This window comes from Gossypium raimondii, chromosome 1 (genome assembly GCF_025698545.1).
Source record: "Gossypium raimondii isolate GPD5lz chromosome 1, ASM2569854v1, whole genome shotgun sequence".
Lineage (NCBI taxonomy): Eukaryota > Viridiplantae > Streptophyta > Magnoliopsida > Malvales > Malvaceae > Gossypium > Gossypium raimondii.
In genome coordinates, this window is record NC_068565.1 from 11,189,136 (window position 1) to 11,198,017 (window position 8,882).

The 8,882-nt window shown below is 26.6% G+C and overlaps 1 non-coding gene across 1 annotated transcript; it reads left to right on the forward strand.

Annotated features, from left to right (window-relative positions):
- Positions 1 to 7,713: 7,713 nt before the first annotated feature.
- TRNAI-AAU (transfer RNA isoleucine (anticodon AAU)) lies at positions 7,714 to 7,787 on the forward strand. Its single transcript has one exon. It is a non-coding gene; the product is annotated as a tRNA-Ile (tRNA).
- Positions 7,788 to 8,882: the final 1,095 nt, after the last annotated feature.

Below are 8,882 nucleotides of genomic sequence, written 5' to 3' on the forward strand. Positions count from 1 at the left end.
CACTGTAATCTCATTCTGTAATGTTAGATTCTATGAATCAAATAACTCATTTCCAAATGTATAATGAGTATAGAAAATCTTGAGCATATTTTAATCCAATTATATGTATATATATATATGTTTTAGCGTATCTCTCAAAATATGATTGTAGCTATGCATGTGCAGGTCTTAGATTCTAAATTCTCGTACGACCGAGTAGAAAAGCTTATTTTTGTCAGTGTTAGATCATCTTTCATGTCTGTAGAGATGTATTAGCTTTGATGACAAACTTCTAAATTTAAAATTAAAATATAAATAAATAAAAGTCAAAACGTAAAATTAATTTGGGTTCTAAATTAACTACAGTTAGTCTAAATAATTAATATCATTCACTTTTCGATTAAAACATTATGTAGTTATATATAATTTGGATATCTTAAGAGTCTCGAGATTAACACTTGACTTGCCATTTGTTTTAGATTCACGTCTCTTTTTTGACATTATATGACAATATTTGAATTTTAATTTTGACTTCTAGACTATGCTGAAACTTGGAATTTAATCTATATACTTTAATTTTTTATATAATTTAGTTCATCTATTTTGATAATGTCGCCAATTAGTCTAAATAGTTAATATTGTTTATTTTAATCAAGATGCTAATGTCAATTTTTTAAGAACAATATTGTAACAGAACAAGAAAATTATTTTATCATGACAATTTTAAAGGGATGTTTCTAAGAAAAGAAATTTCAAATCAGCATTTTCAACATTATTTTTATTGTTATATGACTATCAAGTGAATAAAGTTTAATTTTAAAATGTCACACCGATATTTTAATAGAAGAATTTTAGTGACGGTAACAATTAGACCTAAATTTTAAAATCCAAAAATAAAAGGTCTAAATTTCTGAAAATAAAAGTAGGATTAAAGTGCTTTTAACCTTCAAATTTGTACTCCATAATTTGACATAAATAAATAGTCAACCCAACCTTAAGCGTGGAGATCATACTAATTACTAACATTCTTAAAATTTTCTATAATCAATTATTTTGTTCTTTTGTTATTTATATTAGAACATTTTGGGATAATAATTAAAGAAAATTTCAAATTTTATAGAAATAAAAAATAAGTCTCCAATATTTTACTTTACAAAACTAATGGTAGACAATTTGAGATTTTGATGAATAAATCCAATTATTAAAACTATAAAAATTCTTTACAAGAAATATTTGATATGTATTTCATCTAAATAAATACTTATCACAAACTATATCAATCAAGAAATCTTAACAAAATATGAAAATTTTGTGATTTCAAAACAAAATATTTTTTTTTACAAATGTCTTTTAAAGTTGAAATAGAAATTTTCAAAAATTTCAGTGACCAAAAATTTAATTTATTTTTAATTTTAGCGGTTAAATTCATCATTCTAATTCATAGTTGGATGACCAAACCATAGTTTACCTTTTCTTTTCCTATCAATCATGTATTACTATTAATATTATTCATGATGCATTATTTTTTTATGATTATTAAGTTTTTAACTACTGAAATTTACTAGATTTGGCTGGAAGGGCCGGTCCCCTAAAATGAAATATTAAATTAGTAATGACAAAATTTGATTTAATCCTTTAAAATTATAAAATTATAGACTATTAAAATGATTAAATATAATAAAAATATACAATTTAATTCGAATCCTAAATTTTTTTTCTAGATCTGCCATTATTTGAGACAGATATTTGTCCCAAGTCCCAACTAAATCGTTACCTTGTTTACAACCAGAAGGAAAAAAAATCACTAAAAAAAGATAAGATTATCATTTCATTATTCATCACTACTTTTGACATTCTGTCGTTAAAAAGAGAGAGAGAGAGAGAAATTATTCTCAGAATTCTGCGGCATGTAATGTGGAAGAGAGAGAGTGACATTCCCCATTCTGAGAGGAATTCTGATAGCTTAGCAACAGAATGAAGCATGCATTGCATTACCACCAAGAAATTATGATCAATATATATATGTCTTAATTTGCTTTTAATTAATAGGTAGAGCAGAGATAAGCAGAATATGGTAAACAGAGAGAGAACAAAATATAGACACAACAGTAGGTAGCAACTATTTGGTTAATTTGCTTTGAGTGTGATACACATATCAGCTTTTTCTTTTTCTTTTGTCTTTTTCCTTTTTGACTTAATTAAAGATTGCATTTTGGCACCATACTACCATCATTATTTGGACCCCTACCCCAATCCATCATTCACGCATGCACTCTTGCAACCCTCACTTTATTACTATTACTAATACTAATACTATATATATTCATATACGTGGGTATCTATCCAACAACAACACTATCCATTCAAGTCTAGATCTGGAAAGGATTTTGATAAAAAGATTGATCCTGAACAATAAATAAATAAAAACTCACCTTTAATTTGGCCTAAGCCTTAGAAAAAAGAATATGAGCAAACTTAGAGGTGTACAAAAATTCTGTTAATCGAATTGAACCGAATTAAATTCAAATATAAATCCAATTATTCAAATAACCCAATTCAGAATTTTAATTACAAAGTATAAATTACAATTAAATTAATCAATACTTTAAAAGTAAAAGAAAATTTGAAAACTCGATCGAACCAAACCGAAAATTTTCAATTTGGTTTATTCAGTTTTGATACAAAGCCTATTTGTTTTGGGTTAGTTTTAATAGGTTAATCAATTTATTTTGTTCTTGATATATAAAAATTAGCAAGCCAAGTTAAGCATTAGACAATAACTTCTTATATGGGTATTAACCTAATTAAGTCAAGATTGGATAAACAGAAAAGTTGTTGACATTTTACATAAACTCAATATGTATATCTAGTTCAATCCTCCATGATTGTTTGATGTTACAATCTTCTTTAAGATCTTTGTCCTTCCAATGGACGCGTAGTGTGCTACTATGGTGACTAGAGGTGCTCATGGGCCGGGCCGGGCCCAGAAAAAATTTCGACTCGGGTCTTAAGCCCGGGCCCGGCCCAAAATATGGGCCTAGAATTTTGCCCAGGCCCGGCCCAGGAAAAAATTCATAAGCCCCGGTCCGGCCCGGCCCGTTTTTAAATAAATACCAAAAATTATTTTAAAATTAAAATAAAATTAAAAAAGTATTTTAAAATATTTTAAAATTAAAAAATTAAAAAGTATTTTAAAAAAATTTTAAAATTTAAAAAATTTAATAAAAGTATTTTAAAAGTATTTTAAAATTAAAAAAATAAAAAATAATAAAAATATTTATTATATTCGGGTCGGGCCGGGCTGGGCCCGGGCCAAAAAAGTTGTGCCCGAGGCCCGGCCCGTTTTTTAATCGGGCCTCATTTTTTTGCCCAAGCCCATATTTCGGGCCTATATTTTTACCCAAACCCTCCCATATTTCGGGCGGGCCGTCGGGCCGGGCCGGGCGCCCGGCCCATGAGCACCTCTAATGGTGACTCTCACCCTTGTTATGGTAACCTTATTATATGCAAACTACATTGGGTGGAAAGCTCTTCCCGCTAACATTTGTTTTATTGTAGTTTCAAATCTTATTTTCTGTTTGAATAATGAAGGCGAGTGACTTAGGACGGGATGTACGAGATAACCCTATGGTTTGGGTATAGTTTGTCCTCCCTTAAGAAATTCTAGTTTTACTATTTATTTTCCTACCATTAATGAATTACGCTTTACCTTAAAAAAACGTTACCATATTTATAGAACATATAAAAGTAAGATACACGCCAAACACATTAAATATGCTTAGTTTAGAGGTAAGGGATGAGCAAAACTTGATTTAAACTCAACTTTTTTGAAGTTTGAGTTACTCTAATTGAGTTTTCGAGTAAACTCGAATGAGTAGTTTGAGTTTCAAGTTCAAGTCAAGTTGAACTTTACAATTTAAATAACTCAAATAACAAATTTATGTAAATACCTCTTTGGTCCCTGCTCAATTTTGAAAATGAGCAAATTAGCCTCTTTCAACAAAAAAATTAAAATTTCTAAAAAATCAAAATAATTTTAAAAATCCAAATATTTATAAAATTTCCAAAATTTATATATTTTAAGTATATATATAAATTTAAAATAAAAATCTAATTTTTAAAAGAAAATATAGAAAAGTTTTAAAAATCTAAAACAATAATTTTGAGGACCTATATAAGCAAATTAACGATTCAAGTTTATTTTACTTTTTTTTTCGTCTTATATTGCTACTAGTGGGGAGTTCAATTTATATAACTTTTAAGTGTACATATTTTGATATATACATATATTTATATTGTGTTATATATATCTTTTGTCATTTTAATTATTTTAAAAGGTTCATATTTTAAACCCCATGAGATGGTTTGATGGTCAAGGGTGTTCACCGCCCAAGTATAAGTTTATTTAAATTATGCTAATTTTATTTTATTATTATAATTCACCAAAAATATATATATTCATATTTCAATTTATTTTATATATTAGTTTATCACAATGATTCAATAATTGTTTATTTAAGATAATAAAATGCAACAAAAATTCATATTATTTATCATATTTATTTGCAAAATTTTGCTTTGTTTATTTTTAAGTAACATAATACAAGTATAAAACTAGAAAAGATTTGAACATTCACTTGAGAAAAAAACTGTTTTTATGTTTAAATGATACATATAGACTTAGGAATAAAACGGGAAAAAAACTTGAATCAATAAATTTTGATCCAATCCTTTTTTTTTTAGAAAATTGGGTTCACAGATGGTGAAACTAAAAATGATCAGATCAAGTTGATGTCGAGTTTAAGATAAATCCGTCTAAATCAAGATATTTACAAAAATACCTCTAATGTATGTATATATTAAGTTTTTCTTTTAATAAATAAATATATTAATTCTAAAATTAAAAAAAATCTTATTTACTTCAAAATTAAAAGTAAAATAATTAAAAATGTAACTTTATTTACTTCAAAATGAAAAATAAAACAATTAAATTAAATTTGTGTTGGATCAGTCTATTAAATTTTAAATTTGAGGTAATTTGATTAAATTTTGGGTCAAGGGTGGGGTGGGCAAAAATTTGCCCCCTTGCCATCCCTACTTAGAAATTAATTTAAAATGTGTACTAATCCTGAACCACTATCACAAATTTAATTTTTATAATTAATAAAACCAAAAAATAATATTTAATTTAAATTTTAAATTTAAATAAACGAAAAACTATATATCATATATATTTAATATAACAAGGTACATAGACTAAAATTGTAACAAGTGTCACAATTATGTTTTTCTATTTGTTTTTTTAAATTTAATTATCCATTAAATTTATTTTTAATAAAAACATACTATAGAAATACCATCAATTTTTAAATAAAAATAATATGACTTTATTTTTATTAATATATACCTAACCAATTCCATTTCAAATTTCATTTTAAAATTATTTTGCATTTCTACTATATCTTTACTCTAAGAAATTATGCATCATATATAATAATAATTATTTAAGTCATTATATTTATCAAATAAAATATTAAATTAGAAAATACATAATTTATATAATATTAATCATAAAATTTGTACAATTTTATATTAAGAAATTATATTTCAAATTTAAGATTAAAAATTATCATAAAACTTAAAAGATACCTAACAATTTCATTTCAAATTTCAAAATTTCCTTTTACTTATTTAAAAATAAAATATCAAAAATGAAAATATTATTTTTAGAAATAGGAAAAAATTGGTAAGTTTAGAGATTTAAATAATAATTAATGAGATAAAATAAATTTGTTAAGTTCAAAGATTTAAAATAATATTTAAGGAGATAAATATTGGTTTAAATTATAAATATGCATACTCCCATTCATAATTTTTTTATCCTGGCAGAATTTTTTTACATATTTTGTTCACATTACATGAAAAAAATGCTTTTTGATTTTTCAAAACACGAAATGGAAAGTTCTAGAACCAAAATAGGTTTTTTTTTTTTTATGTTCAAAGTTTGGAGGGGTCTTCTTTATATTTGAACGGTTAAGAGTTATGTGGAACGATTAGAGACCATGGTTAGAGCTGTGCGACTATTGAACTATTAGCGGTGAAGATTTGACCAAAGAAAGTTTGAACTTGGGGGCTTTATTTTGAGTGTTTCAAGACTTATTATCAAATATTAGATCAAGAAATCGAAAGGGAAAAAGGAAAAAGGAAAGGAATTTACTGGTAGTATCTATTATCAAAGGTGCTAACCGAAATAAGAATTACGACTCCTTCAAGTTGAAGGAGAAGAACTGTAAAAAGAAAGAAAAAAAAACTTTAAGGGTCTGTTTGATTGTCAATAAAATATTTTCCGTAAAATGATTTCTGGAAAATGTTTTACTTTTTGTAAAATGATTTCTTGGAAAATATTTTTGGTGTTTGATTGAATCATGTAAAATATTTTCTCTTTTGCTTATGATTTTTGAAAATATTTTTCGAAAAGTTGTTTTACATATATTAATATATATTAATAAATTTTATATTTTAAATTATTTTTACATATATTGCAATGATTTATTTATAATAATACTCAATTATTAAGCTACAATATTAATCGTTATAAATTGAAAAAAAACTAATATCAAATAAATTATTTGTAATTGTGTTAAAAAACAAGTATTGAATAATTAAAATAATAAGTTACTGGAAAATCGATAAACAGAAGCAGTTTTCTATCGAAAATGAAGGAAGGAATGAAGGAGGCGATAGAGAGGAGAGCACGGAAAATGTCTTACGGAAATTGAAAGGGTAAGACATTTTCCCTAAAATGTAACCCATTTTCCCTTATTTTGGAGTTCATTTTCCAAATAGAAAATGTTTTCCGCCAATCAAATGCTGAAAAAGTTAGAAATGATTTTCCGAAAAATCAATTTCGTCAATCAAACAGACCCTAAATAAGGGTTTAATTTTTTCATCGAAAGTTTATAAAAAATATTAAAAGGGATGTTCATAATAAGAGAAAAGAAAAGATATTTTTACTCAGACTCTTAAGCCGCATGGGTCTCCAATAGACCAATCTTATCTAGCCTAGTTTAGTAGTTAATAGCAATCCAACACTAACGAGGTCTGACGAAGATTTTGGCTCATACTTAGCCTAAATTTTTTATTAACATTTTTATCAATTGATTTAAATTTAAATTTTTAAAAACTTATATACAATTCTAATTAAAATTTTGAAAAAAATAATGATATTGATATTTTTAATTAATAACATAAGTATAAATATCATTTGTTTGGTCTTAGTTTATACTTTATACAACTCATAATACAAGCTTTCATGTAATTTTACATAAGAAAAATCACTTAAAAACTGAAATTTTGAAATATTCTCAATAATTGTTTTTTTATAAACTTTTAACCATAGTTTTACTTGTATAAAAGTTAACAAATAAATATACATAATTAACCCGTGTATCGTACGAGATAAATAAACCATTACTAATAGAAAATAAAGAGGGAAAGTCTTAGCAACTACTAGGGATGATTAATGCTGTTTTAGTGTCAACCATGTAATTAACCGAGTTTAGCGCAACATATAGGCTACTGCTCTATGTATAATGGTGAACCTTTTTTTTTTTTTTTGTATTAATAGAAAATAAACTGACCGGCTACGTCTCTTATAAACCATTGCCTAATTTGAATGACTGACGTCCATATTTGATTATTGAAGTAGTAAATTAATGAAGCACAAGGTCAACTGGCCTATTAGCTCAGCTGGTTAGAGCGTCGTGCTAATAACGCGAAGGTCGCAGGTTCGAAACCTGCATGGGCCATTGTTTTTAAGATTTCTTGAGATTTTGTGAGCGTGTGTGCTAGTTTTGGACTTGATGTCCTTAGTTACTGGCCTTGGCCCAATCTCTCGGCATTAAAAATTTAACTTCACCACTTGGTGATGAAAATGGTTCAGAATTATGGGCTAATTCTCAATCTTCACCTCTGCCTTCGGCCTCACTTCACTTCAAATTCCACTCATGGTTCAGCAACATAAATTAATCTTCTATAACTTAAATAGATGTTTGTGTATATATACTAACATATTAATTTTAAAATTCTTAATTATGTCCAATAACTTAACTAAATGTTTATATATAATTATAAAAAAAGTATATTGTTGACACCATTTTTTAGATGAAAAACGGGGTCGACTTGGGTTTTGAAAAATGAAAACAAAAACGGGAGTCGCCACCAATCTTTTTTTATGAGGTGTGATTGGGTCACCTTGAAAAAGGGTTGTTTTTAATAAATGATTTGATTTTATTAAAACAACGGTTTTGGTCCACGAAATTTAGAAAACGGGTTCGGGAGTCGGTTACGTACAAGGAATGATTAGCACCCTCGTAACGCCCAGAAATTGGTACCTAGTTGATTAACTAATGTCTTGATGTCGGAAATTAAAAACATGGAAAAATTAAAAATACAATCCTTGTGTTAAAATAAAAAAAAATTGGAAAAGAAGCATATTTCACGTTATTCGAGAAAGAGAATCATATCCAATAAGTTAAGACACAATGTCTCGAATTCCTAATACACGAATGAAAAATGTTTATTTTTAAAAAAAAAATTAGCCCTCTCGGATTTAAAAACGAGATCACGACCAGTAAGTTAGGACGCGATTTTTTTTAATCCCGAGATCATTTAAAATTTGAGTTTAAAAAGATTCGCGCATTTAGATTTATCGTGAGAACCGAAACCCAGTAAGTTAGGGCACGATCTTCTCGAATCTAAACACGAAATGCCATTTTTTTTAAAACAAGTTTTGTTATATTGAGTAAAATAAAACACGAAGTTGTTGCAAAGAATGTGAAAACTAATTACATTGTTGATATGCATGGCAATATCATAACGAATACGAAAGTATAAAATAATAC